Source organism: Tachyglossus aculeatus, chromosome 5, assembly GCF_015852505.1.
Source record: "Tachyglossus aculeatus isolate mTacAcu1 chromosome 5, mTacAcu1.pri, whole genome shotgun sequence".
Lineage (NCBI taxonomy): Eukaryota > Metazoa > Chordata > Mammalia > Monotremata > Tachyglossidae > Tachyglossus > Tachyglossus aculeatus.
Window position 1 is genome coordinate 34,461,016 of NC_052070.1, and position 27,908 is coordinate 34,488,923.

At 46.9% G+C, this 27,908-nt stretch overlaps 1 non-coding gene across 1 annotated transcript; it reads left to right on the top strand.

Moving 5' to 3' along the window:
* The first annotated feature begins 4,698 nt into the window (after positions 1-4,698).
* Positions 4,699-4,836, top strand: LOC119929174. The gene has a single exon (XR_005451311.1). It is a non-coding gene; the product is annotated as a small nucleolar RNA SNORA7 (small nucleolar RNA).
* The last annotated feature ends 23,072 nt before the right edge of the window (positions 4,837-27,908 follow it).

Here is a 27,908-nt window from a genome sequence, read left to right on the forward strand (position 1 = left end):
ATACCCACTTGTGCGTATCTTAATCCTGGGCCGCTCCCTCCCTCCCTCAAACCGCAGATAGTACAGGCACTGGGCCAGCTGGCAGCCTCTCCAGGAAACATAAAAAGATAATGTCCCCTTTATAAGTGTGGTGGACGTCGTTTTGGGGGTGCTGCTTTGTCATCCAAATGGCCCAGGGCAGGACCCTTTAAGGTCTCCCTTTTGGCTTGAACAACAGAGGGGACTGATTTTAGACTGTGAGCCCACTGTTGGGTAGGGACCGTCTCTATATGTTGCCAATTTGTACTTCCCAAGCGCTTAGTCCAGTGCTCTGCACATAGTAAGCTCTCAATAAATACGATTGATGATGATGATGATGATGACTCCGCAATGGTGGCCTGGCAGGGAAGAAAAGTCTGGGGGTGGGAGAGGAAGAAGAGCAGCCCGTCCGTCTCTATATTCCAACTTGTACTTCCCAAGCGCTTAGCACAGTCTCTGCACACAGTAAGCGCTCAATAAATACGATTGAATGAATGAATGGAGAGCAGGAGAAGGAAAAGGAGGGGGAGAAGGAAGGGTAAGAAGGAAGAGAATTGGGGGAGACCGTGCCCTGTCTCTTCCCTGCCCTTCCTCCTGGTTCTCTTCAGCATGGCGTGGCGGTTAGAGCGGGAGCCTGTGAGTCAGAAGGTCATGGGTTCTAATCCTGGCTCTGCCACTTCTCTGCTGTGTGACCTTGGGCTAGTCATTTCAGACTGCGAACCCACTGTTGGGTAGGGACTGTCTCTTTATGTTGCCAACTTGTACTTTCCAAGTGCTTAGTGCAGTGCTCTGCACACAGTAAGTGCTCAATAAATACGGTTGATTGATTGATTTCACTTCTCCATGCCTCAGTTACCTCATCTGTAAAATGGGGATTGAGACTGTGAGCCCAACTTGGGGCAGGGACTGTGTCCACCTTGATTTGCTTGTATCCATCCGTGTGCCTAGAACAGTGCCTGGTACATAGTAAGTGCTTAACAAATACCATAATTATTATTATTATTCAATGGTTTTAATCACAGCTGTCACTGCCGCCCACGCAGCGGAATTGCCCCAGCAGGACCATTCATTCATTCATTCATTCAATCGCATTTATTGAGCACTTACTGTGGGCAGAGCACTGTACTAAGCGCTTGGGAAGTACAAGTCGGCAACAGATAGAGACGGTCCCTACCCAACAACGGGCTCACAGTCTAGAAGGGGGAGACAGACAACAGACCAACTAATCTGGGTCGTTATTTGAAGTTCCGTTCCAATAAAGGCCAGTCCTGCTGGGGTGGAACTGGTGCTTACTGGAACAGAGGAAGGAAGAGGGGAAAGAGGAAAAGAGAGGGGGGGAGGGCAATTACCAGAAGTGCCTCCCATCCAACAATAACAACAATAACAATAATGGCATTTGTTAAGCGCTTACTATGTGCAGAGCACTGTTCTAAGTGCTGAAGGGGAATACAAGGTGATCAAGTTGTCCCACGTGGGGCTCACAGTCTTAATCCCCACTTTACAGCTGAGGTAACTGAGGCTCAGAGAAGTTAAGTGAGTTGCCCAAGGTCACACACTGCAGACATGTGGCTGAGTCGGGATTCGAACCCATGACCTCTGACTCCAAAGCCCGTGCTCTTTCCATTGAGCCACACTGCTTCTCCTCCTTCCCCTCCTCCTCCTCCTCCTTCAACCGCCATCCTCCTCTCCTCTTCCTATGTCCCAGTCATTCATTCAATCGTACTTATTGAGCACTTACTGTGTGCAGAGCACTGGACTAAGTGCTTGGGAAGCACAAGTTGGCAACATATAGAGATGGTCCCTACCCAACAGCGGACTCACAGTCTAGAACGTCTATCTACGTCTATCTAGAGAAGCAGCGTGGCTCAGTGGAAAGAGCCCGGGCTTTGGAGTCCGAGGTCATGGGTTCAAATCCCAGCTCCACCACTTGTCAGCTGTGTGACTTTGGGCAAGTTACTTGACTTCTCTGTGCCTCAGTTCCCTCCTCTGTAAAATGGGGATTAAGTCTGTGAGCCCCAAGTGGGACAACGTAATCACTTTGTATCCTCCCCAGCGCTTAGAACAGTTTTTTGCACATAGTAAGCGCTTAATAAATGCCATCATTATTATTATTATTACTGTATTTACTGAGCGCTTACTGCGTGCAGAGCACTGTACTAAGCACTTGGGAGAGTGCAATATAACAAAACAAGAGTTGGTAGACACATTCAGTCCCCCTTCCTCTTTTCCCCTGTCTTCCCTGGCCCTTTTCTCTCTCTCTTTCTCCCTCTCTCTCTCTCTCTCTCTCTCTCCCCCCCCCAACCCCTGGAGCCCACCATGCCTCATTCATTCATTCAATTCATTCAATCGTATTTATTGAGCACTTACTGTGTGCAGAGCACTGTACTAAGCGCTTGGGAAGTACAAATTGGCAACATCTAGAGATAGTCCCTACCCAACAACAGGCTCACAGCCTCGGCCTCTGCTCTGGTCATGTTACCCCACCTGGGCATCAGGGTCCCAGCTATGGGGCAGGAGAGGAAGTCATTCATTCATTCATACAATCATATTTATTGAGTGCTTACTGTGTGCAGAGCACTGTACTAAGCACTTGGGAAGTACAAGTTGGCAACTTATAGAGATGGTTCCTACCCAACAACGGGCTCACAGTCTAGAAGGGGGAGACAGACAACAAAACAAAACATGTGGATGGGTGTCAAGTTGTCAGAATAAATAGAATTAAAGCTAAATGCACATCATTAGCAAAATAAATGGAATAGTAAATATGTACAAGCAAAATAAATGGAGTAATAAATCTGTACAAACATATATACAGGTGCTGTGGGGAAGGGAAGGAGGTAGGGCGGGGGGGATGGGGAGGAGGAGAGGAAAAAGGGGTTCAGTCTGGGAAGGCCTCTTGGAGGAGGTGAGCTCTCAGAAGGGCTTTGAAGGGAGGAAGAGAGCTAGCTTGGCCCATGTGTGGAGGGAGGGCATTCCGGGCCAGGGGGAGGATGTGGGCTGGGGGTCGACGGCGGGACGGGCGAGAACGAGGTACGGGGAGGAGGTTAGCGGTAGAGGAGCGGAGGGTGCGGGCTGGGCTGGAGAATCATCATCATCATCAATCGTATTTCTTGAGCGCTTACTATGTGCAGAGCACTGTACTAAGCGCTTGGGAAGTACAAATTGGCAACATATAGAGGCAGTCCCTACCCAACAGTGGGCTCACAGTCTAAAAGGGGGAGACAGAGAACAAAACCAAACGTACTAACAAAATAAAATAGACGGAGAAGGAAAGAAGGGAGGTGAGGTAGGAGGGGGCGAGGTGATGGAGAGCCTTGAATCTGAGTGAGGAGTTTTTACTTGATGCGTAGGTTGACAGGCAGCCACTGGAGATTTTTGAGGAGGGGAGTAACATGCTAAGAGGACTTGCAGGCCGGCTGACCAGCTACAGCTCCCTTCTTTGCCAGTGGCTTAGACAAGACCAAATCTCCAGAACCCGGGACCCAGACCCCATCTCTAGGGAGGTCAGAATCATACGGGAATCCCTAGGTCCACCCAAGTCTGGCCCAATTCAAGGGCTCAAACCCTTTGGACCCAGAAATACTTCAACAATCCCTGTAGTAAGGACCTGCCTTCTACCTTCGTTCTCCCATGACCTGAGTAGTAATAATTGTGTTATCATTATTATTACTACTAACATCTTGGGAGAGTTATTATTATTATTATTATAAGCTCTTCCTACATGCCAAGCACTGTTCTAAATACTGGAGTAGATAAAAGCCAATCAGGTGGGACCCAATCCCTGTCCCAGATGAGGCTCACACTCTTAATTCCCATTTTTATAGATGATGTAACTGAGGCCCAGAGAAGTGAAGTGACTTGCCCAAGGTCACACAGCTGATGAGTGGCGAAACAGGGATTAGAGCCCAGGTCCTTTGACTCCCATGCCCGTGCTCTATCCACTAAGCCACACCCCTTCCCTAGTAGTACAGTAATACTACTTTACAGTACTGTAGTAATAATAATAATAATAATAATGGTATTTGTTAAGCGCTTACTATGTGCCAAGCACTGTTCTAAGCGCTGGGGGATACAAGGTAATCAGGTTGTCCCATGTGGGGCTCACAGTCTTAATCCCCATTCTACAGATGAGGGAACTGAGGCACAGAGAAGTTAAGTGACTTGCCCAAAGTCACACAGCTGACAAGTGGCAGAGCTGGGATTAGAACCCACATCCTCTGACTCCCAAGCCCTTGCTCTTTCATTCATTCATTCATTCATTCATTCAATCGTATTTATTGAGCGCTTACTGTGTGCAGAGCACTGGACTAAGCTCTTGGGAAGTCCAAGTTGGCAACATATAGAGACGGTCCCTACCCAACAGCGGGCTCACAGTCTAGAAGGGGGAGACAGAGAACAAAAGAAAACATATTAACAAAATAAAATAAATAGAATAAATATGTACAAATAAAATAGAGTAATAAATCTGTACAAACATATATACATATATACAGGTGCTGTGGGGAGGGGAAGGAGGTAAGGCGAGTGGGATGGGGAGGGGGAGGAGGGGGAGAGTGCCTACTCAACAAATACTGTAGATTGATTGATTGCTCTGCACATAGTAAGCGCTCAATAAATACGATTGATGATGATTGAAATGGCCATGTATGATATATTGGCTCGCAGGTACCATCAACTTGACCCCTCTCAGGGTCGCACCTGGAGGATTTCCAGTCCTCTACCAGTCTCAACTACGGGAGGGAGAGTCAAGCAGAGGCATTCCCATTCCATTCCTAGCTTGGGCAGTGGCTAGCGAGTGGAGGACAATCTGCTACAAGTCAAAACTCTCCTGCGCCAGAGGAGTGGCATGGGCAGAGACACAAGTTCCCTGAGCCGAAAGAGGCCATGGTAAACCACTTCCGTATTTTTACCAAGAAAAAGTGGAAGACAATCTGCTACAAGTCAAAACTCTCCTGTGCTAGTGGGGTGGCATGGGCAGAGACACAAGTTCACTGAGCGGAAGGAGGCCATGGTAAACCACTTCCATATTTTCACCAAGAAAAAGTGGGAGACAATCTGCTACAAGCCAAAACTCTCCTGTGCTAGTGGGGTGGCAGGGGCAGAGACACAAGTTCACTGAGCGGAAGGAGGCCATGGTAAACCACTTCTGTATTTTCACCAAGAAAAAGTGGGAGACAATCTGCTACAAGCCAAAACTCGCCTGTGCTAGTGGGGTGGCATGGGCAGAGACATAAGTTCCCTGAGCCGAAGGAGGCCATGGTAAACCACTTCCGTATTTTTACCAAGAAAAAGTGGGAGACAATCTGCTACAAGCCAAAACTCGCCTGTGCTAGTGGGGTGGCATGGGCAGAGACATAAGTTCCCTGAGCCAAAGGAGGCCATGGTAAACCACTTCCGTATTTTTACCAAGAAAAAGTGGGAGACAATCTGCTACAAGCCAAAACTCTCCTGTGCTAGTGGGGTGGCATGGGCAGAGACACAAGTTCACTGAGCGGAAGGAGGCCATGGTAAACCACTTCCATATTTTTACCAAGAAAAAGTGGAGGACAACCTGCTACAAGTCAAAACTCTCCTGTGCTAGTGGGGTGGCATGGGCAGAGACACAAGTTCACTGAGCGGAAGGAGGCCACGGTAAACCACTTCCGTATTTTTACCAAGAAAACTCTATGGATACGCCATCAGAACGATCAATCAATCAATCAATCAATCATATTTATTGAGCACTTACTGTGTGCAGAGCACTGTACTGAGTGCTTGGGAAGTACAAGTTGGCAACCTATAGAGACAGTCCCTACCCAACAGCGGGCTCACAGTCTGGAAGGGGGAGACAGAGAACAAAACCAAACATATTAACAAAATAAAATAAATAGAATAGATATGTACAAGCAAAATAAATAAATAAATAAATAAATAAATAGATAGATAGATGATTGCAGATGGAGGTGGGGCATTCTGGGAGAGATGTATCCATGGCGTCGTTATGAGTAGGAGACAATTCGATAGCATCAACTTGCGTTTCAGAGGTCTGCAATCCCCACCCCAGTCCCTCCTTCTCCTCCTTCTCCATTCCCCGGTACCCCGCCACCCCACTAGACTCCATTTCCCTCCTTCCCAATCATCATCATCATCATCAATCGTATTTATTGAGCGCTTACTGTGTGCAGAGCACTGGACTAAGCGCTTGGGAAGTACAAATTGGCAACATCTAGAGACAGTCCCTGCCCAACAGATCCTCTCCCCTCATCCCCAGCCCGCTCCTACCCTGGTCCCCGGCTCCCCAGCCTCTTTTCCTCTCCGGCCCGGGCCCCAGCTCTGTCCCTCACATTGTTCGGTTTCCCAAGGGCCCATTTTCCGGGCAAACAAAGCTGCCCCAGGACCTGGGCAGCCGTGGCGGCCACCGGGCCGGACGGGCCTGGGAATCAAAGCCGTTCGGCCCCCGCGATGGCCGATGTTTAGAGAAACACCCATCCCGCCCGGGGCGCCGCCCGTGCCCCCCACTTCAAAGGCCCCTCATTGTTCTGGCCTGGGAAGCCAAGGGCCCGCTGGGCTCTCAGATCCGCAGCCAAAACTTCAGCTTCCCCTCGGCCCCGGGACCCCAGGAGGGAAGGGACTCGGCCCAGCTCCGGCCCGGCCCTTTCATCTGATGGAGGAGCCAGACTCAGGTGGTGCAAGTCTAGAGAGGCCCAAAGGCCCAACTGAGCTCAGAGGGGAGGGAGGCCCCACTCCTCACTATTTATAATAATAATCATCATCATAATGGCATTTGTTAAGCGCTTACTATGCGCGAAGCACTGTTCTATTCTATTCTATTTATTTTATTTTGTTAGTATGTTTGGTTTTGTCTCCTCCTTTTAGACTGTGAGCCCACTGTTGGGTAGGGACTGTCTCTAGATGTTGCCAACTTGGACTTCCCAAGCGCTTAGTCCAGTGCTCTGCACACAGTAAGTGCTCAATAAATACGACTGATGATGATGATGTTCTAAGTGCTGGTATGGACAGGGGATGGGCCTGCTGATTCTGTTGTACTCTCCCAAGCGCTTGGTGCAGTGCTGTGCACACTGTAGGCGCTCAATCAATACCACTGATTGATTGAGGAAGCAGCCTGGCCTAGAGGATAGAGCACGGGCCTGGACCTGGGTTCTAATCCCAGCTCCTCTACTCGCCTGCTGTGTGATCTTGGGTAATCACTCTCACTCAATCATATTTATTGAGCGCTTACTGTGTGCAGAGCACTGTACTAAGCGCTTGGGAAGTCCAAGTTGGCAACATATACAGACAGTCCCTACCCGGCAGTGGGCTCACAGTCTAGAAGGGGGAGACAGAGAACAAAACCAAACATATTAACAAAATAAAATAAATACAATAGATATGTACAAGTAAAATAAATAAATAAATAGAAATCACAGTCACATCACTTCTCTGTGCCTCGGATATGTCATCTGGAAAATGGGGATTAGGATTGTGAGCATCATGTGGGACAGGGACTGTATCCAAGCCTACTAGCTTATATTCATTCATTCATTCGACTGTATTTATTGAGCGCTTACTATGTGCAGAGCACTGTACTAAGCGTTTGGGTAGTACAAGTTGGCAACACATAGAGATGGGCTCACAATCTAGAAGGGGGAGACAGACAAGAAAATGAAACATGTGGACAGGGCAGTGAGAAGGTTGGGCTGGGAGGAGCGAAGGGGGCGAGGTGGAGAGGAGGGGATGAAGAGGGACCATGCGGAAGATGGGGAGGGCTGGGGTACAACCCCGAAACCGATCCGGAGGACTCTGTTTTGGCTTGGCGTGGAGGCCCACGGGAAGCCCTGGAGGACTCCTAGGAGGAGGCGGGGCATGGATTTGCTCCAGCACATCCAGACCCTATCACACTTTGGCACACAAGCATTCACACCCATTCTGGTGCTTAGAACAGTGCTTGGCACATAGTAAGCGCTTAACAGACACCAACATTATCTACCCCAGAGCTTAGAACAGTGATCCTCACATAGTAAGCACTCCCTCCTCCCTCCTCAAATTCACCAGACAATGACTCTCCTCCACTTCAAAGCCTTACTGAAGGCACATCTCCTCCAAGAGGCCTTCCCAGACTAAGTCCCACTTTTCCTCATCTCCCACTCCCTTCTGGGTCACCTAACTTGCTCCCTTTGCTCTTACCCCCCACCAGTCCCGCGGCACTTGCTTTGCACATAGTGAGCGCTTAACAAATGCCATTATTATTATTATTATTATTATTGTCTGCTGCGTGACTTTGAGCAAGTCAATTAATTTCTCTGTGCCTCAGTTCACCTCATCTGTAAAACGGGAATTGAGACTGTGAGCTCTGTGCAGGACAGGGACTGTGTCCAACCTAGTCCTTCCCAAGCGCTTAGTACAGTGCTCTGCACCCAGTAAGCGCTCAATAAATACGATTGAATGAATGAATCTATTTCATTTATTTGTATTGATGTCTGTCTCCCCACTTCTAGACTTTCAGCTCCTTGTGGGCAGGGTTTGTCACTATTTATTGTTGTGTTGTTCTTTCCCAAGTACTTAGTGCAGTCCTCTGCATGTAGTAAGTGCAAGTCATTTAGCTTCTCTGTGCCTCAGTTCCCTCATTTGTAAAATGGGGATTAAGACTGTGAGCCCCCCGTGGGACAACCTGATCACCTTGTAACCTCCCCAGTGCTTAGAACAGTGCTTTGCACATAGTAAACGTAATAAATGTCATTATTATTATTATTATTAAATGATTGAGTGAATGGATGAATGAATGAAGCACTTAACAAATACCATCATTATTATTATTGTTGATTGATTTATCATGACAGAATGGGGCAGGGGAGCAGAGGTTGCTGGGAAGACAGTGAGTTAGGTTTGTGGACTCCTGGCCACACTGAGGGTCCAATGATGATGATGATGGTGGCATTTATTGAGCGCTTACTACGTGCAAAGCACTGTTCTAAGCGCTGGGGAGGTTACAAGGTGATCAGGTTGTCCCATGGGGGGGCTCACAGTCAATCCCCATTTTCCAGATGAGGTAACTGAGGCCCAGAGAAGTGAAGTGACTTGCCCAAAGTCACACAGCTGACAATTGGCAGAGCCGGGATTTGAACCCATGACCACTGACTCCAAAGCCCGGGCTCTTTCCACTGAGCCACACTGCTTAGGCAGGCTATTTAGCCACTGGGCTATTTAGCCAAGGGCCCCAAGCCGCACTAGACAGCTCGGAGAGGGCTCGGCTCACCTGCAGGCCGGAGCCTCTGAGCTCTCATACTGAGCAGTGCAACCTGATCACCTTGTAACCTCCCCAGCGCTTAGAACAGTGCTTTGCACATAGTAAGCGCTTCACAAATGCCATTGTTATTAGTAGTAGTATGGCACTGAGAAGAAATGGATGCGGGGAGTGGTGGAGGGGAGTCGGAAAGGCAGAGAATCTGGGAATCAGGGACTACTCCCAGTGGCTTCCGATACCCCCGGCTTTGCCCTGGCTGTCCCGCCCCTGCGCCCGGCACCCATCAGTCAGCTCTGCCCAAGGGCTTCTGCGAAGGGAACATGGGGGCCTTCCTGCTTCACGGGGGGGGGTTTCCTCGGGCTCCTGGACCAGCTGGAGCAAAAACAAACAAGCTGAATTCTAGGAAGGCTGAGACCCTCCTCCTCCCCACACCTACTTGTACCTTCAGTCAAGGCTACTTGACGCAAACTGGGGGGGAAGTCGCTCTGCCCAGGATATATCTGTCCGTTTGTAGTTTGGGGCCGCCGCTCCGTAAGATAAAATCGGCACAACGCGTAGACGTCAGCGGACCACCATTGTTATTATTAGTGTCATTGTGGTTTGTGCTAAGCGCTTAGTATGTGCCCAACACCGCTCTAAGTGTTGGGGTAGACGCAAGTTCATCAGGTTGGATACAGTCCCTGTCCCTGTTGGGGCTCACAGTCTAAGTAGGAGGGAGTAGGGTCACACAGCTGACAAGTGGTGGAGCCGGGATTAGAACCCATGACCTTCTCACTCCCAGGCTCGGGCTCTAGCCACTAGGCCATGCTCCTTCTCCGACTTCCGAATGTAAGCCCCGGATGGGGCAGGGACTGTGTCCAACCATAATTTAGACTGTGAGCCCGCTGTTGGGTAGGGACTGTCTCTATATGTTGCCAATTTGTACTTCCCAAGCGCTTAATACAGTGCTCTGCACACAGTAAGCGCTCAATAAATACGATTGATGATGATGATGATGTTGGGTAGGGACCGTCTCTATATGTTGCCAACTTGGACTTCCCAAGCGCTTAGTACAGCGCTCTGCACACAGTAAGCGCTCAATCAATACGATTGATTGATTGAAGGCCTCATATTCTATTTAAGTACATATTTATTCTACTTATTTTATTTTGTTAATATGTTTTGTTTTGTTCTCTGTCTCCCCCTTCTAGACTGTGAGCCCACTGTTGGGTAGGGACCGTCTCTATATGTTGCCAACTTGTACTTCCCAAGTGCTTAGTACAGTGCTCTGCACACAGTAAGTGCTCAATAAATACGATTGAATGAATGAATGAATGAATGATTGAATCCCCATTGTAAATAATAAATAATAATGGTATTTGTTAAGCGCTTACTATGTGCCAAGCACTGCTTTAAGAGCTGGGGTAGATACAAGGTAATCAGGTTGTCCCACAGGCTCACAGTCTTAATCCACATTTTCCAGATGAGGTAACTGAGGCACAGAGAAGTTAAGCAGCTTGTCCAAGGTCATGCTGCAGACAATAATATAATAATAATAATGATGATGGCATTTATTGAGTGCTTACTATGTGTAAAGCACTGTTCTAAGCACTGGGGAGGTTACAAGGTGATCAGGTTGTCCCATGGGGGGCTTACAGTCTTAATCCCCATTTTCCAGATGAGGTAATTGAGGCACATAGAAGTTAAGCGGCTTGTCCAAGGTCACACTGCAGACAATAATATAGTAATAATAATAATGATGGCATGTATTAAGTGTTTACTATGTGTAAAGTACTGTTCTAAGCACTGGGGAGGTTACAAGGTGATCAGGTTGTCCCATGGGGGGCTTACAGCCTTAATCCCCATTTTCCAGATGAGGTAACTGAGGCACAGAGAAGTTAAATGAGTTGCCCAAAGTCACACAGCTGACAAGTGGTGGAACCGGGAGTTGAACCCATGACCTCTGACTTGCTTAGTACTGTGTTCTGCTCACAGTAAGTGCTCGATAAATATGTTTGATTGATTGATATTCCTATATTCCTTTTTCTTGGATGCCACACTACTGCTGACAGATGTTTTCCAAGTATTTCCTTCTGAAATAAAGTAGCAAAATTAATTCATATGGGAAAAATCAAGTGCAATACGTGAACTTTCCAATACAGTGGCTCTTTCCACTGAGCCACGCTGCTTCTCTAAGTGGACAGGTGGAGGAGCCAGGATTAGAACCCAGATCCTTTGATTCCCAAGCCCGTGCTCACTTTTTGACTCACGAGGCCATGCTGCTTCTCTGTGATCCCCGTGTCCCATGGCCCCCTGACTCCCAGAGGCCTTTCAGAGGTCACGAATTCATGAGCACTTGTACATATCTATTCTATTTTATTTTATTAGTATGTTTGGTTTTGTTCTCTGTCTCCCCCTTTTAGACTGCGAGCCTGCTGTTGGGTAGGGACTGTCTCTATATATTGCCAATTTGTACTTCCCAAGCGCTTAGTACAGTGCTCTCTGCACATAGTAAGCGCTCAATAAATACGATTGATGATGATGATGATGATGATGATGATGAGCAATAGACCCTTGACCCAACCACCAGTCTCACTGGGCCTCTTTGGGCAACCAGCAACCAGGGGCTGTAGCCCTTCCAGGCAGTCACACAGATGTGGTGTTTGCATTTGTCAAGGGCTTGGCACATAGTAAGTGCTCAACAAATACCACGTCCTGGTGTGGTATTTCTCCTGGAGCTACAAATCTCAGCAGCCCCATCAGGCGCAACTATTTATGACTAGCCCATCACACACCTCCACCGTCCCCCTTCTAGACTCTAAGCCCGCTGTTGGGTTGGGACTGTCTCTATAGGTTGCCAACTTGTACCTCCCAAGCGCTTAGTACAGTGCTCTGCACACAGTAAGTGCTCAATAAACATGATCGACTGACTTACTGAATGAATGAATACTCCCCAAACTCAGCAGGGCACAACCAAAAGCAGATTTTGGTCTCCCCTTCACTCATTTGGCGAAACTAAGCTGGGCCAGGCCGGGTGGAGCCAGTGGGGGTTCATTTCAGCAAAAACAGTTGCATTCAATCGCATTTATTGAGCGCTTACTGTACTAAGCGCTTGGGAAGTACAAGTTGGCAACAGTCCCTGTCCCTGTTGGGGCTCACAGTCTAAGTGAGTAGGGAGGGAGTAGGATTGAATCCCCATTGTAAATAATAAATGATAATGGTATTTGTTGGATAAAGTCCCTGTCCCTCTTGGGACTCACAGTCTAAGTGAGTAGGGAGGGAGTAGGATTGAATCTCCATTGTAAATAATAAATGATAATGGTATTTGTTAAGCGCTTGCTATGTGCCAAGCACTGTTTTAAGCGCTGGGGTAGATACAAGGCAATCAGGTTGCCCCACAGGCTCACAGTCTTAATCCACATTTTCCAGATGAGGTAAGTGAGGCACAGAGAAGTTAAGCGGCAAGGTCACACTGCAGACAATAATATAATAATAATGATGATGATGGCAACATAAGTTGGCAACATATAGAGACGTCCCTTCCCAACAACGGGCTCACAGTCTAGAAGGGGGAGACAGACAACAAAACAAAACATGTTGTCACGTGTCAAGACATCAGAATAAATAGAACTAAAGCTAGATGCACATCATTAACAAAATAAATAGAATAGTAAATATGTGCAAGTAAAATAAATAGAGTAATAAATCTGTACAAACATATATACAGGTGCTGTGGCATTCCCAAGGAGACATAAATTTGACTTGGGTTCTAATCCTGCCTCTGCCACTTGCCTGCTGGGGGACCTTGAGCAAGTCACTTCACTTTTCTGTGCCTCAGTCCCCTCATCTGTAAAATGGGGATTAAGACTGTGAGCCATTAGAGGGGCTTTGTCCAATCTGATTAGTTTATATCTACCCCAGTGCTTAGAACAGTGCTTGGCCCATAGCAAGCACTCCTCCAGGAGACCTTCCCAAACTGCACCTCCACCTTCCTCTCCCCCTCCTCCCCCTCCCCATCGCCCCCACCTTACCTCCTTCCCTTCCCCACAGCACCTGTATAGATGTATATATGTTTGTATGAATTTATTTATGGAACTTGTACATATTTATTCTGTTTATTTTATCCTGTTAATATGTTTGGTTTTGTTGTCTGTCTCCCCCTTCTAGACTGTGAGCCCGCTGTTGGGTAGGGACCGTGTCTAGATGTTGCTGACTTGGACTTCCCAAGCACTTAGTACAGTGCTGTGCACAGAGTAAGTGCTCAATAAATACGATTGATGATGATCTACGCCAGTGCTTAGAACAGTGCTTGGCCCATAGCAAGCACTCCTCCAGGAGGCCTTCCCAAACTGAACCTCCTCCTTCCTCTTTCCCTCCTTCCCCTCTCCATCCCCCCCACCTTACCTCCTTCCTTCCCCACAGCACCTGTACAGAAGTATATATGTTTGTACGAATTTATTTATTGAATTTGTACATATTTATTCTGTTTATTTTATCCTGTTAATATGTTCGGCTTTGTTGTCTGTCTCCCCCTTCTAGACTGTGAGCCCGCTGTTGGGTAGGGACCGTCTCTAGACGTTGTCGACTTGGACTTCCCAAGCGCTTAGTCCAGTGCTCTGCACACAGTAAGCGCTCAATAAATGCGATTGAATGAATGAATGGGAGCGCTTAACAAATGCCAGGTGCGGCGGTAGCAGGAAGATACACGTAGGCCACGGGGTGGACGCCCCTTCTCATCATCATCATCATCATCATCAATCGTATTTATTGAGTGCTTACTATGTGCAGAGCGCTGTACTAAGCGCTTGGGAAGTACAAATTGGCAACATATAGAGACAGTCCCTACCCAACAGTGGGCTCACAGTCTCAAAGGGGGAGACAGAGAACAAAACCAAACATACTAACAAAATAAAATAAATAGGGGTACCCAGAACCCCCCTGCTCAGCTTATAGCTCCCAAAGCTTAATGTGCTCTCCCCCCACAGCCCCCCATCCCCTCTCCCACTCCCTGGGATCCCCAAGAGAGCCCGGCTGCCTGGTTCTCTGGTCTATGCCCTGCAGCCAACCCAAGCCAGCCCCAGCCACCTTCTGAACTTCAGAAGAAGAGATACCAACAGTCCTCTAGACTATAAACTCATTGTGGGCAGGGAATGTATCTGTTTATTGTTCTCCTGTACTCTCCCAAGCACTTAGTACAGTGCTCTGCACACAATAAGCACTCAATCAATATGATTGATCGATTGACTCCAAGTCTCCAGCGCTTAGAACAGTGCTTGGCACATAGTAAGCGCTTAACAAATGCCATCATTATTATTATTATCAATGGTGGCATTTGTTAAGCGCTTACTATGTGCCAGGCTGGACACAAGTAAATCCGGTTGGACACAGTTCCTGTCCCACGTGGGATTCCCAACAGTCACAATGCCCATTTTCCAGATGAGGGAACTGAGGCCCAGAGAAGTGGAGTGACTTGCCCAAGGTCGCACAGCCGACAAATGGCAGGGTCGGGATTAGAACCCACGACCTTCTGATTCCCTGGCCTGTGCGCTATCCACTACAGCAGGCTGCTCCTCGGTTCCTCTCTGGCTTCCTCTTACTTTACTCCACATCACCCCTGTGCTCGTCTCCAACTCTTTGTCCCCCTAAATTCCCAGGACACCTCTCCCATCCCTAGGAGCTAAAGCCCTCAGTTCCATTCCCATCTGTTGGGAATGTTTTTTGGGGGTGCCCTGGGGTTCCGATGGGCAGAGGGAATTCCCAGGGGGATCTGCGTCCCCCCCAGGACTTCCCCAGAGGGAGGCACTAAGTGTGGACTCCATCTTAGGGCTTACTCATCATCATCATCATCATCAATCGTATTTATTGAGCGCTTACTGTGTGCAGAGCACTGGACTAAGCGCTTGGGAAGTACAAGTTGGCAACATATAGAAACGGTCCCTACCCAACAGTGGGCTCACAGTCTACTCCCCTGACTGCCCATCCCCAGTTCAGGTGGGCCCCACTGCTCGTGCCCACAGTCCCCCCCACATCTAGCCTCAGACCCTCTCCCTGCCTGCTCCATCATTCATCAATCGTATTTATTGAGCGCTTACTGTGTGCACAGCACTGTACTAAGCGCTTGGAAAGTACAAATTGGCAACATATAGAGACAGTCCCTACCCAACAGTGGGCTCACAGTCTAAAAGACATCATTCATTCAATCGTATTTATTGAGTGCTTACTGTGTGCTAAGCGCTGTGCGCTTAGTACACTGCACTGAGCGCTTGGGAAGTACAAGTTGGCAACATATAAAGAAGCAGCGTGGCTCAATGGAAAGAGCCCGGGCTTTGGAGTCAGAGGTCATGGGTTCAAATCCCGGCTCCACCACTTGTCAGCTGGGTGACTCTGGGCAAGTCACTTCACTTCTCTGGGCCTCAGTTCCCTCATCTGTAAAATGGGGGTGAAGACTGTGAGCCCCCCGTGGGACAATCTGATCACCTTGTAATAATAATAATAATGATAATAGATAGCATTTATTAAGCGCTTACTATGTGCAAAGCACTGTTCTAAGCGCTGGGGAGGTTACAAGGTGATCAGATTGACCCACGGGGGGCTCACGGTTTTAATCCCCATTTTACAGATGAGGTAACTGAGGCACTTGTATCTCCCCCAGCGCTTAGAACAGTGCTTTGCACATAGTAAGCGCTTAATAAATGCCATTGTTATTATTATTATTATCATTATTATTATTATAGAGACGGTCCCTACCCAACAGCAGGCTCACAGCCTAGAAGGGGGAAACGGACGGCAAAACCAAACCTATTAACAAAATAAAATAAATAGAATAGTAAATATGTGCAAGTAAAATAGAGTAATAAATCTTCGGGAGCCCAGACCCTGGGACAGGGCCTGGGGCAGAGCAGTGGGGGGCTGGAACTGGGGAAGGGGCAGGGATGGGGGGGGACAGGGCAGAGGGGTAGAGGATTTGGGTGGTGGGGCAGGACATGAGTTGGAAGAGGCCTCGGGATGGGGTAGTGAGGAGGGGGATCCGAGGACTGTCATTCATTCATTCATTCAATCAATCATTCATTCATTCAATCGTATTTATTGAGCGCTTACTGTGTGCAGAGCACTGGACTAAGCGCTTGGGAAGTACAAGTTGGCAACATGTAGAGATGGTCCCTACCCAACAACGGGCTCGCAGTCTAGAAGGGGGAGAAGGACAACAAAACAAAACATGTGGACATGTGTCAAGTCGTCAGAATAAATAGAAGTAAAGCTAGATGCACATCATTGACAAAATAAATAGAATAGTAAATAGGTACAAGTAAAATAAATAGAGTGATAAATCTGTACAAACATATATACAGGTGCTGTGGGGAGGGGAAGGAGGTAGGGCGGGGGGATGGGGAGAGGGAGAGGAAAGAGGGGGCTCAGTTCTTTAGCAAGTCACTTGAATGGCAGGGTAAAAGACCCTCTTGTTTTAATAATAATTTTGGCACACATTCATTCAGTCATTCAATCGTATTTATTGAGCGCTTACTGTGTGCAGAGCACTGTACTAAGCGCTTGGGAAGTACAAGTCGGCAACATATAGAGACGGTCCCTACCCAACAGCGGTCTCACAGTCTAGAAGGGGGAGACAGACAGCAAAACAAAACATAGTAACAAAATAAAACAAATAGAATTCATTCATTCATTCATTCGTATTTATTGAGCGCTTACTGTGTGCAGAGCACTGTACTAAGCGCTTGGGAAGTCTAAGTTGGTAACATATAGAGACGGTCCCTACCCAATAGTGGGCTCACAGTCTAGAAGGGGGAGACAGAGAACAAAGCCAATGATATTAACAAAATAAAATAGAATAGAATAAATATGTACAAATAAAATAAATAAATAGAGTAATAAATATGTACAAACATATATACATATATACAGGTGCCGTGGGGAAGGGAAGGAGGAAAGATAAGGGGGATGGAGAGGGGGACAAGGGGGAGAGGAAAGAAGGGGCTTAGTTCAGTGCTCTGCACATAGTAAGCGCTTGATGAATCAATCAATCAATCATATTTATAGAGTGCTTACTGTGTGCAGAGCACTGTACTAAGCGCTTGGGAAGTACAAGTTGGCAACATCTAGAGACAGTCCCTACCCAACAGTGGGCTCACAGTCTAAAAGGGGGAGACAGAGAACAAAACCAAACATACTAACAAAATAAAATAAATAGATTTGATATGTACAAGTAAAATAAATAAATAAATAAATAAATAAATAGAGTAATAAATATGTACAAACATATATACATTTTTACAGGTGCCATGGGGAAGGGAAGGAGGTAAGATGATTATTACTCTATTCATTTATTTATTTTACTGTAAATAAATACATATCTACTACATATCTATTCTATTTATTTTATTTTGTTAGTAGGTTTGGGTTTGTTCTCTGTCTCCCCCTTTTAGACTGTGAGCCGGCTGCTGGTTAGGGACCATCTGTATATGTTGCCAACTTGGACTTCCCAAGCGCTTAGTCCAGTGCTGTGCACACAGTAAGCACTCAATAAATATGATTGATTGATTGATTGATTGAGGGGGATGGAGGGGGAGCGAGGGGGAGAGGAAGGAAGGGGCTTAGTACCGTGCTCTGCACATAGTAAGCGCTCCATGAATACAATTGATTGATTGATTGATGAAGATACAAGTACTCTATTTATTTATTTATTTATTTTACTTGTACATATCTATTCTATTTATTTTATTTTGTTAGTATGTTTGGTTTTGTTCTCTGTCTCCCCCTTCTAGACTGTGAGCCCGCTGTTGGGTAGGGACCGTCTCTAACTGTTGCCAACTTGTACTTCCCAAGCGCTTAGTCCAGTGCTCTGCACGCAGTAAGCGCTCAATAAATACGATTGATTGATTGAGGGGGATGGAGGGGGGACGAGGGGGAGAGGAAGGAAGGGGCTTAGTACTGTGCTCTGCACATAGTAAGCGCTCGATGAATACCATTGGTTGATTGATTGATGAAGATACAAGTACTCTATTTATTTATTTATTTTACTTGTACATATCTATTCTATTTATTTTATTTTGTTAGTATGTTTGGTTTTGTTCTCTGTCTCCCCCTTTTAGACTGTGAGCCCACTGTCGGGTAGGGACTGTCTCTATATGTTACCAACTTGGACTTCTCAAGCGCTTAGTACAGTGCTCTGCACACAGTAAGCTCTCAATAAATATGATTGATTGATTGATTGAGGGGGATGGGGGGGCGAGGGGGAGAGGAAGGAAGGGGCTTAGTACAGTGCTCTGCACATAGTAAGCGCTCGATGAATACCATTGATTGATTGATTGATTGATTGATGAATACCATTGATTGATTGATGAAGATACAAGTCCATCAGGGTGGCACAGGGACTGCTGGGGCTCACATTCTTGCCCCCCAGTGCTTTTCAAATGATCTGATGAAAGCTTCCCACAGAAAGGGGAAGCCTCTCCCCTCCTCTCCCCTCCTACCAGACAGAGGGACAGACAGAGGGACAGACATTGGAGTCATTGTTACCTGACTCAGGGCCTACGAGGGCTACGTGCCTGGCTGCCAAGGGAACAGGAGATGGGAAAGGGGGGAACCGGGAGAGGGAGGAGAAAGGGAGAGAAGGCGGGAAGAGGAGAGTTAATGTAGCTTTCCCTCTCCCGGGACACCCTTTCCCCTCCTTTTCTCTCCCCTTGTGGCTTGTACTTGTCCTTCCCAAGCGCTTAGAACAGTGCTTGGCACATAGTAAGCGCTTAATAACTTGTGGCTTGTACTTGTACTTCCCAAGCGCTTAGTACAGCGCTCAGCACCCAGGAAGCCCTCGATAAACACGACTGAATGAATGATTGATTAATAAAGGCCGCCATCATCGTTATTAATACTAATCGGGGGGTAAGGAACTTGGCTTGGGAAGCCAGGGGTCACGGATTCTAATCCCGGCTCCGCCACCTGTCAGCTGTGTGACTTTGGGCCAGTCACTTCACTTCTCTGGGCCTCAGTTCCCTCATCTGGAAAATGGGGATTGAGACTGTGAGCCCCACGTGGGACAACCCGATCACCTTGTATTCCCCCCCCAGCACTTAGAACGGTGCTTTGCACATAGTATGCGCTTAACAAATGCCATCATCATCATTATTATTATTATTATTACAAGATTGTTCCACATGGGGCTCATTCATTCATTCATTCATTCATTCAATCGTGTTTATTGATGTAGTTAATGTAGCTTTCCCTCTCCCGGGACACCCTTTCCCCTCTTTTTCTCTCCCCTCCTTCCCGCCCCAACCCCCAGGCCCTCTGTGAATCACGCCATGGCCTTTCATGCCCAGAAACGTTGGCAGCAAACTAGCAGCCCAACCTTCCCCCGCTGGCATCTCCCCTTCCCTGTTGAGCTGCCAAGTTCCCTACCCCCTGATTAGTATTAATAATGATGATGGTGGCATTTATTAATCAATCAATCAATCGTTTTTATTGAGCACTTCCTATGTGCAGAGCGCTGTACTAAGCACTTGGGAAGTACAAGCCACAAGTTATTAAGCGCTTACTATGTGCCAAGCACTGTTCTAAGTGCTTGGGAAGTACAAGTACAAGCCACAAGTTATTAAGCGCTTACTATGTGCTAAGCACTGGGGAGGTTACCAGGAGATCTTCTAAGACTGTGAGCCCACTGTTGGGTAGGGACCGTCTCTATATGTTGCCAACTTGTAATAATGATAATAGTAATGGCATTTATTAAGCACTTACTATGTGCGAAGCGCTGTTCTAAGCGCTGGGGAAGATTACAAGGTGATCAGGTTGTCCCCCGGGGGGGGCTCACAGTCTTCATCCCCATTTTACAGATGAGGTCACTGAGGCTCAGAGAAGTTAAATGACTTGCCCAAGGTCACACAGCAGACATGTGGCGGAGCCGGGATTCGAACCCATGACCTCTGACTCCAAAGCCCGAGCTCTTTCCACTGAGCCACGGTGCTTCTCCTAAGCGTGTACTTCCCAAGCGCTTAGTACAGTGCTCTGCACACAGTAAGCGCTCAGTAAATACGATTGATGAGGTTGTCCCAAGGGGGGGCTCACAGTCTCCATCCCCATTTTACAGATGTGGGAACTGAGGCCCAGAGAAGTGAAGTGACTTGCCCAAAGTCACACAGCTGACAAGTGGCACAGCCGGGATTCGAACCCATGACCCCTGACTCCAAAGCCCGGGCTCTGTCCACTAAGCCACACTGGGTGCTCTACACACAGTAAGCGCTCAATAAATGCAGACTGAGCCCCCTTTTTCCTCTCCTCCTCCCCATCCCCCCCGCCCTACCACCTTCCCCTCCCCACAGCACCTGTGTACATGTTTGTACAGATTTATTACTCTATTTTACTGGTACACGTTTACTATTCTATTTATTTTGTTAATGATGTGCATTTAGCTTTAATTCTATTTGTTCTGACGACTTGACACTTGTCCACATGTTTTGTTTTGTTGTCTGTCTCCCCCTTCTAGACTGTGAGCCTCTTGTTGGGTAGGGACCGTCTCTAGATGTTGCCAACTTGGACTTCCCAAGCGCTTAGTACAGTGCTCTGCACACAGTAAGCGCTCAATAAATACGATGGAATGAATGAATGAATGAATGAATGAATGAATGAATGAATGAACCCCACAGCTCCACTGGTAATAGGGGACCAGGGTGTTCTTAAAACAGTGCCCCAGCATTTAGAAAAGCAGCGTGGCTCAGTGTAAAGAGCCCGGGCTTTGGAGTCAGAGGTCATGGGTTCAAATCCCGGCTCTGTCAACCGTGTGACTTTGGGCAAATCACTTTTCCGTGCCTCAGTTACCTCACCTGTAAAATGGGGATTAAAACTGTGAGCCCCCGTGGGACAACCTGATCACCTTGTAACCTCCCCAGTGCTTAGAACAGTGCTCTGCACATAGTAAGTGCTTAACAAATATTATTATTATTATTGTTATTAACAGTGCTTTGCACATAGTAAGCACTTAATAAATGCCATCATCATTATTATTATTCTGATCACCAGCTCCAACTGCAAGCGGATCCCAGCTCCGAACCATTTCCTCCCTGCCCCTGCTCCTGGCCATCCCCCTGTCCTTGTCGGTGAGAAGCAGGATGGCCTAGTGGATAGAGCCCGGGCTTGAGAGTCAGAAAGTCATGGCTTCTAATCCCGAGCCTGCCACTTGTCTGCTGTGTAACCTTGGGCCAGTCCCTTAATTTCTCTGGGCCTCGGTTACCTCATCTCTAAAATCATCATCATCATCAATTGTATTTATTGAGCGCTTACTGTGTGCAGAGCACTGTACTAAGCGCTTGGGAACATACAGAGACAGTCCCTACCCAACAGTGGGCTCACAGTCTAAAAGGGGGAGACAGAGAACAAAACCAAACAAATTAACAAAATAAAATAAATAGAATAGATATGTACAAGTAAAATAAATAGAGTAATAAATATGTACAAACATATATACATATATACAGGTGCTGTGGGGAAGGGAAGGAGGTAAGACGGGGGGGATCCAGCCCGATAGAAGTATGACAAGCCTGTAGACTGTAAGCTCGTTGTGGGGAGGGAATGTGTCTGTAACACTGTACTCTCCCAGGCACTTAGTACAGTGCTCCGCACACAGCAAGTGCTCAATAAATACAACTGACTGACCTGTATAATAGAGCTGGCCTCATTATTATCAAGGACTAAACTGCAAGCTCACTGTGGACAGGGAACGGGCACACCAACTCTTTTGCACTGTACTCTCTCAAGTGCTTAGTACAGCGCTCGGCACACGGTAAAATGGGGATTGAGACTGTGAGACCTATATGGGACAGGGACTGTGTCCAACCTGATTTGCTTGTATCCACCCCAGTACTCAGTACAGTGCCTGGCACATAGTAAGTGACTAACAGCACTATAATAATAATAATAATAATGGCATTTATTAAGTGCTTGCTATGTGCAAAGCACTGTTCTAAGCGCTGGGGAGGTTACAAGGTGATCAGGTTGTCCCACGGGGGGTTTACAATCTTAATCCCCATTTTACAGATGAGGTAGACCTTGCCTCTGTCCTAGCCCAGGCCTCAACATATGTCTCTGACTCCTAAGGACTCCTGCCCCGGCCCCTGACCCTGTCTCAATCCCTGCCCCTGCCCCTGCTTCCTTACTTCTGTGCCACCCCCCATCCCCAATCCTGTCTCTAAACATCCTCCGTTTCATAATAATAATAATTATGGTATCTGTTAAGCACTTACTAGGGATCAAGCACTATTCTAAGCACTGGGGTAGAGAGAAGCAGTGTGGCTCAGTGGAAAGAGCACGGGCTTGGGAGCCAGAGGTCATGGATTCTAATCCCGGCCCCGCCACTTGTCAGCTGTGTGACTTTGGGCAAGCCACTTCACTTCTCTGGGCTTCAGTTACCTCATCTGTAAAATGGGGATTAAGACTGTGAGCCCCACGTGGGACAACCTGATCACCTTGTATCCCCCCAGCACTTAGAACAGTGCTTTGCACATAGTATGCGCTTAACAAATGCCATCATCATTATTATTATTATTGTTACAAGATTGTTCCACATGGGGCTCATTCATTCATTCATTCAATCGTGTTTATTGAGTGCTTACTGTCTGCAGAGCACTGTACTAAGCGCTTGGGAAGTACCAGTTGGCAACATATTCATTCATTCAATCATTTATTGAGCGCTTAGTCTTCATCCCCATTTTACAGGTGAGGTAACTGATGCACAAAGAAGTGAAGCGACTTGCCCAAGGTCTCACAGCAGACAAGTGGCTGAGCCAGGATTAGAACTCACGTCCTCTGATTCCCAACCCTCTGCTCTCACCACTAGGCCATACTGCTTCTCTAGACTTGAGCCGCGGGTCAAAACAGTCTGCTTCCTCAGAAAGTGGCTTTTCTGCTCTGTCTGGAAACCATTGTTGGGTAGGGACCGTCTCTATATGTTGCCTACTTGGACTTCCCAAGCGCTTAGTACAGTGCTCCGCACCCAGTAAGCGCTCAATAAATACGATTGAATGAATGAATGAAAGTGGGATAAGATTTGGGAACAGAAGGAGAAGGATGAAGGAAGCCCCTCCTCGGCCTGTTCCTTCCCAACAGGATTTCAGCAGGTCTCAGGATGGCAGACCACCTGAACCGGGGGGGACTACAACCCGAAGGAATTTTAGGCGTCTGCCGACAGGAAGAAAAAGTACCAGCAAAATAAGGAAAACGCCTTTCCAAAACGTGGATTTCAGAAAGACCAGGGAAATGGTAGGAAGTTTAAGTGACAAAGGAGTCGTGGAGAGGCGGAAATTCCCTAAGGAAATCACAATAAGCATTGTGATGCATATGAAGGGGAGGGGGCTCTAAAGGCTGGGAGAGCACAAGGGAAGGCCCTGAGGTGGAAACTGGGATAAGGAAGCTAACAAAGAAAAATCGTGAGCCTGGGCAGGAAAATCTGGAAAGTCAAAGCAAAAAGAGCTATATGTCCATATCTTTAAATTAAATACCATAATAATAATAATAGCATTTATTAAGCGCTTACTAAGTGCACTGTTCTAAGCGCTGAAGCGCTGTTCTAAGCTCTGATGACTGACTTCATAGGAATGTTACATTCTTCTATAACTAAAGGAATGTCTCTGTTCCTTGAAAAGTAACAAACATGTTTGGTTGCTTTGATAATTCCATTTATGAAAGTTTAAAGGTACCTTTTGGAAAGAATTTCTGAGGTGAAGGAAAACATTATGTAAGGATAGGTGGAAGTAGGACATTAGGGTCAGTTGAAAAATTGAAGAGAACATTGTTGTGATCAGGAAAAGTGTTTACCAACTCTGTTGTATTGTACCCTCCTACATGCTTAGTACAGTGCTCTTTGCACAATACATGTTCAATAAATAGCATTGATTAATTAATTGATTGAAAGAGTTCAAAGCAAGAAAACACCTCTTTGTTCATTCATATTAATGTCTGTCTCCCCGCTAGACTGTAAGCTCATTATGGGCAGAGAACGTGTCTGCTGATTCTGTTGCGTTGTTCTCTCCCAAGCGCTTAGTGCAGTGCTCGGTGAATAGTAAGCATAATAATAATAATAATGGCATTTATTAAGCGCTTACTATGTGCAAAGCACTGTTCTAAGCGCTGGGGAGGTTACAAAGTGATGAGGTTGTCCCACCGGGGGGCTCCCAGTCTTCATCCCCATTTGACAGGTGAGGGAACTGAGGCACGGAGAAGTGAAGTGACTTGCCCAAAGTCACACAGCTGACTAGTGGAGGAGTCGGGATTCGAACCCATGACCTCTGATTCCAAAGCCCGGGCTCTTTCCACTGAGCCACGCTGCTTCTCTGGTGATGGTTATTCATTTTTATTTTATTAAGCACTCAATAAATACCATTGTTTGATTGATTGGACTGGAGAGAGGCCCAAAGACCACCCGGAGAAGTTAATCGGGCGGAAAAGGGGATCAAAGCAGGAGGACCAGGCAGCGTTGAATGGGTGCCTTTCTTTCTGGGTCCCTCAACTCCTCTCCCGCTCCCCACCCCCCATTAAACTCAGTGCAATGCAATTTCACTCTCCTGACTCATCCACACTCCCCCTCTTTTTCCTGATCCTGCAGAATTTCTGCTCAATTCAGCGGATTGAACAAGCCACAGAGAGTGAAACAACTCTGAGAGAGCCCCTTCCTTCCTCTCCCCCTCGTCCCCCTCTCCATCCCCCCATCTTACCTCCTTCCCTTCCCCACAGCACCTGTATATATGTAAATATGTTTGTACATATTTATTACTCCATTTATTTATTTTACTTGTACATATCTATTCTATTTATTTTATTTTGTTAGTATGTTTGGTTTTGTTCTCTGTCTCCCCCTTTTAGACTGTGAGCCCACTGTTGGGTAGGGACTGTCTCTAGATGTTGCCAATTTGTACTTCCCAAGTGCTTAGTACAGTGCTCTGCACATAGTAAGCGCTCAATAAATACGATTGATTGATTGATTGACTAGGGACCAACTGAAAGGCAGCATGGCCTGGTGGAAAGAGCATGGGGGAATCTAGAATCTAGAACCGAGAATCTAGAGACCCGGGATTCCAGTCCCGGCTCTGCCGCTTGCTTGCTGTGTGACCTTGGACAAGTCACGTCACTTCTCTGTGCCTCAGTTTCTTCATCTGTCCAATGAGGATTAAATACCTGGTTCCCTACCCCTTAGACTGTGAGCCCTGAGTGGGACAACTGTGTCGAACCTGATTATCTTGTATTTTCCCCGGGGTTTGGCCCACAGTAAGCCCTTGGAAAATACCGTCATTATTACCGGCAACATCAGTGCCAGGTTTTGACACCTTGTTCCCTCACACCCCACGCTGAAAGGAATAAACATTTTGCATAACCAAAGCCTATCAGGAAGCCCCTAGTTTCCCGTTTCAGACCTGGTCTATAGAAGAAAGAGTAGAATAAACATCCCGTCTGGGCATTTCTCACAAAAGCCAGCGCTCTTCACAAATACTAACGAACAATTACTTCTCTCTGGAGACAGCAGAGCCAAACAGGCCACCATCAGTGCTGGCAGCCACTTTGAGCACTTATGTACATATCCACAATTTATTTATTTTCATTTTTTAATGACATTTGTTAAGCGCTTACTATGTGCGAAGCACTGTTCTAAGCGCTGGGGGGATACAAGGTGATCAGGTTGTCCCACGTGGGGCTCACGGTCTTAATCGCCATTTTACAGATGAGGTAACTGAGGCTCAGAGAAGTGAAGTGACTTGCCCAAAGTCACACAGCTGACAAGTGGTGGAAGAGGGATTAGAACCCAAGACTTCTGGCTCCCGAGCCCATGCTCTTTCCACTGAGCCATGCTGCTTCTTCTGTTAATGTCTGTATCCTCCTCTAGACTGTTAGCTGGTCTTGGACAGGGAATGTGTCTACCAACTCTGTTATGTCGTACTTTCCCAAGCGCTTAATGCAATGCTCTGCACACAATAAACGCTTAATAAATACGATTGATTGATTGAGCGGCTGTCCCCGTGGTAATTCATTCATTCAATCATATTTATTGAGCACGTAAGTGGTGCAGAGCGCTGTACACAGAGCTTGGGAGAGTACAATACAACAATAGACACATTCCCTGCCCACAATGAGCCTTCGCTCTAGAGGGGGAGAGATGGACATTAATACAAATAAATAAATGACAGATATGTATATAAATGCTGTGGGGCTGGGAGGGGGAAAGAGCAAAGGGAGCAAGTCAAGGCGATGCAGAGAGAAGCGGAAAGGGAGGCTTAGTCAGGGAAGGCCTCTTGGAGGAGATGTGCCTTCAAAAAGGCTTTGAAGGGGGAGAGTAATTGTTCGATTTGAGGAGGAAAGGTATTCCAGGACAGAGGCAGGACATAATAATAATAATAATTGGCATTTGTTAAGCGCTTACTATGTGCAAAGCACTGACATGGGCTGGGGCTCAGCGGCAAGGTGGGCGAACACCTCTACTGCAAATCCAATCAGCAGTATTGCTCAGTAAATAGGATCGAATGAATGAATGTGGCACTTCGCATAGCGTAGGCGCTCAGTCAGTAGGATTGAGTGAACACATGGAGAAGGAGCGTGGCTCAGTGGAAAGAGCCTGGGCTTTGGAGTCAGAGGTCATGGGTTCAAATCCCGGCCCCACCAATTGTCAGCAGGGTGACTTTGGGCGAGACACTTCACTTCTCTGTGCCTCAGTTACCTCATCTGTAAAAGGGGGATGAAGACGGGGAGCCCCCCATGGGACAATCACCTTGTAACCTCCTCAGCGCTTAGAACAGTGCTTTGCACATAGTAAGCGCTTAATAAATGCCATTGCTATTATTATTATTATTGAGTGCTTACTCTGTGCAGAACACTGTCCTGAATGCTTGAGAGAGTACGATCCCTATCCTCAAGAGGTTTTCATTCATTCAATGAGTAAGCGCTCAATAAATACTATTGAATGAATGAATGAATTCAATGGTATTTATTGAGCTCTTACTGTGTGCAGAGCACTGTACTAAGCGCTTGGGAAGTACAAGTCGGCAACATATAGAGATGGTCCCTACCCAACAACAACAGGCTCACAGTTTTCGACCCAGCAGAGCTGGATCTGAGTTCTGCTTTGGTCCTGTTGCTGCTGGTTTCACTCATTCATTCAATCTATTTATTGAGTACTTACTGGGTGCAGAGCCCTGATCTAAGCACTTAGGAGAGTGCAATACAACAATAAACAGACATATTCCCTGCCCACAGAGAGCTTATAGTCTCAACCCTGAGCCTTAGTCTTTCCTCTTAGGTGCTGAGGATAGGGTTGCTGAATTTTGTTGTCGAATTGTACTTTCCAAGCGCTTAGTACAGTGCTCTGCACACAGTAAGCACTCAATAAATACGATTGAATGAAAGTTTTCAGATGGTGTATGGCAGAATCTCAGCACAGCCCTGAATTCCAGGATCAGTGGATCTCACCGGTGCCGTCTGGATTCCCTGCAGATTTAAACGAATCCCGTGTTTACAGTCTGTTCCCTTTGCTGTTGGTTTTTGGGGCACTGTAAGATCATTTCATTTCCTAGAAAACCCAAGAAAAACCCTAGACTAAGTAGGCATCAGGACACGGTTCGTAATAATATAGTCATTATGGTATTTGTTAAGCACTTACTATGTGCCAAGCACTGTTCAAAGCACTGGGGTAGAGACAAGATAATCAGGT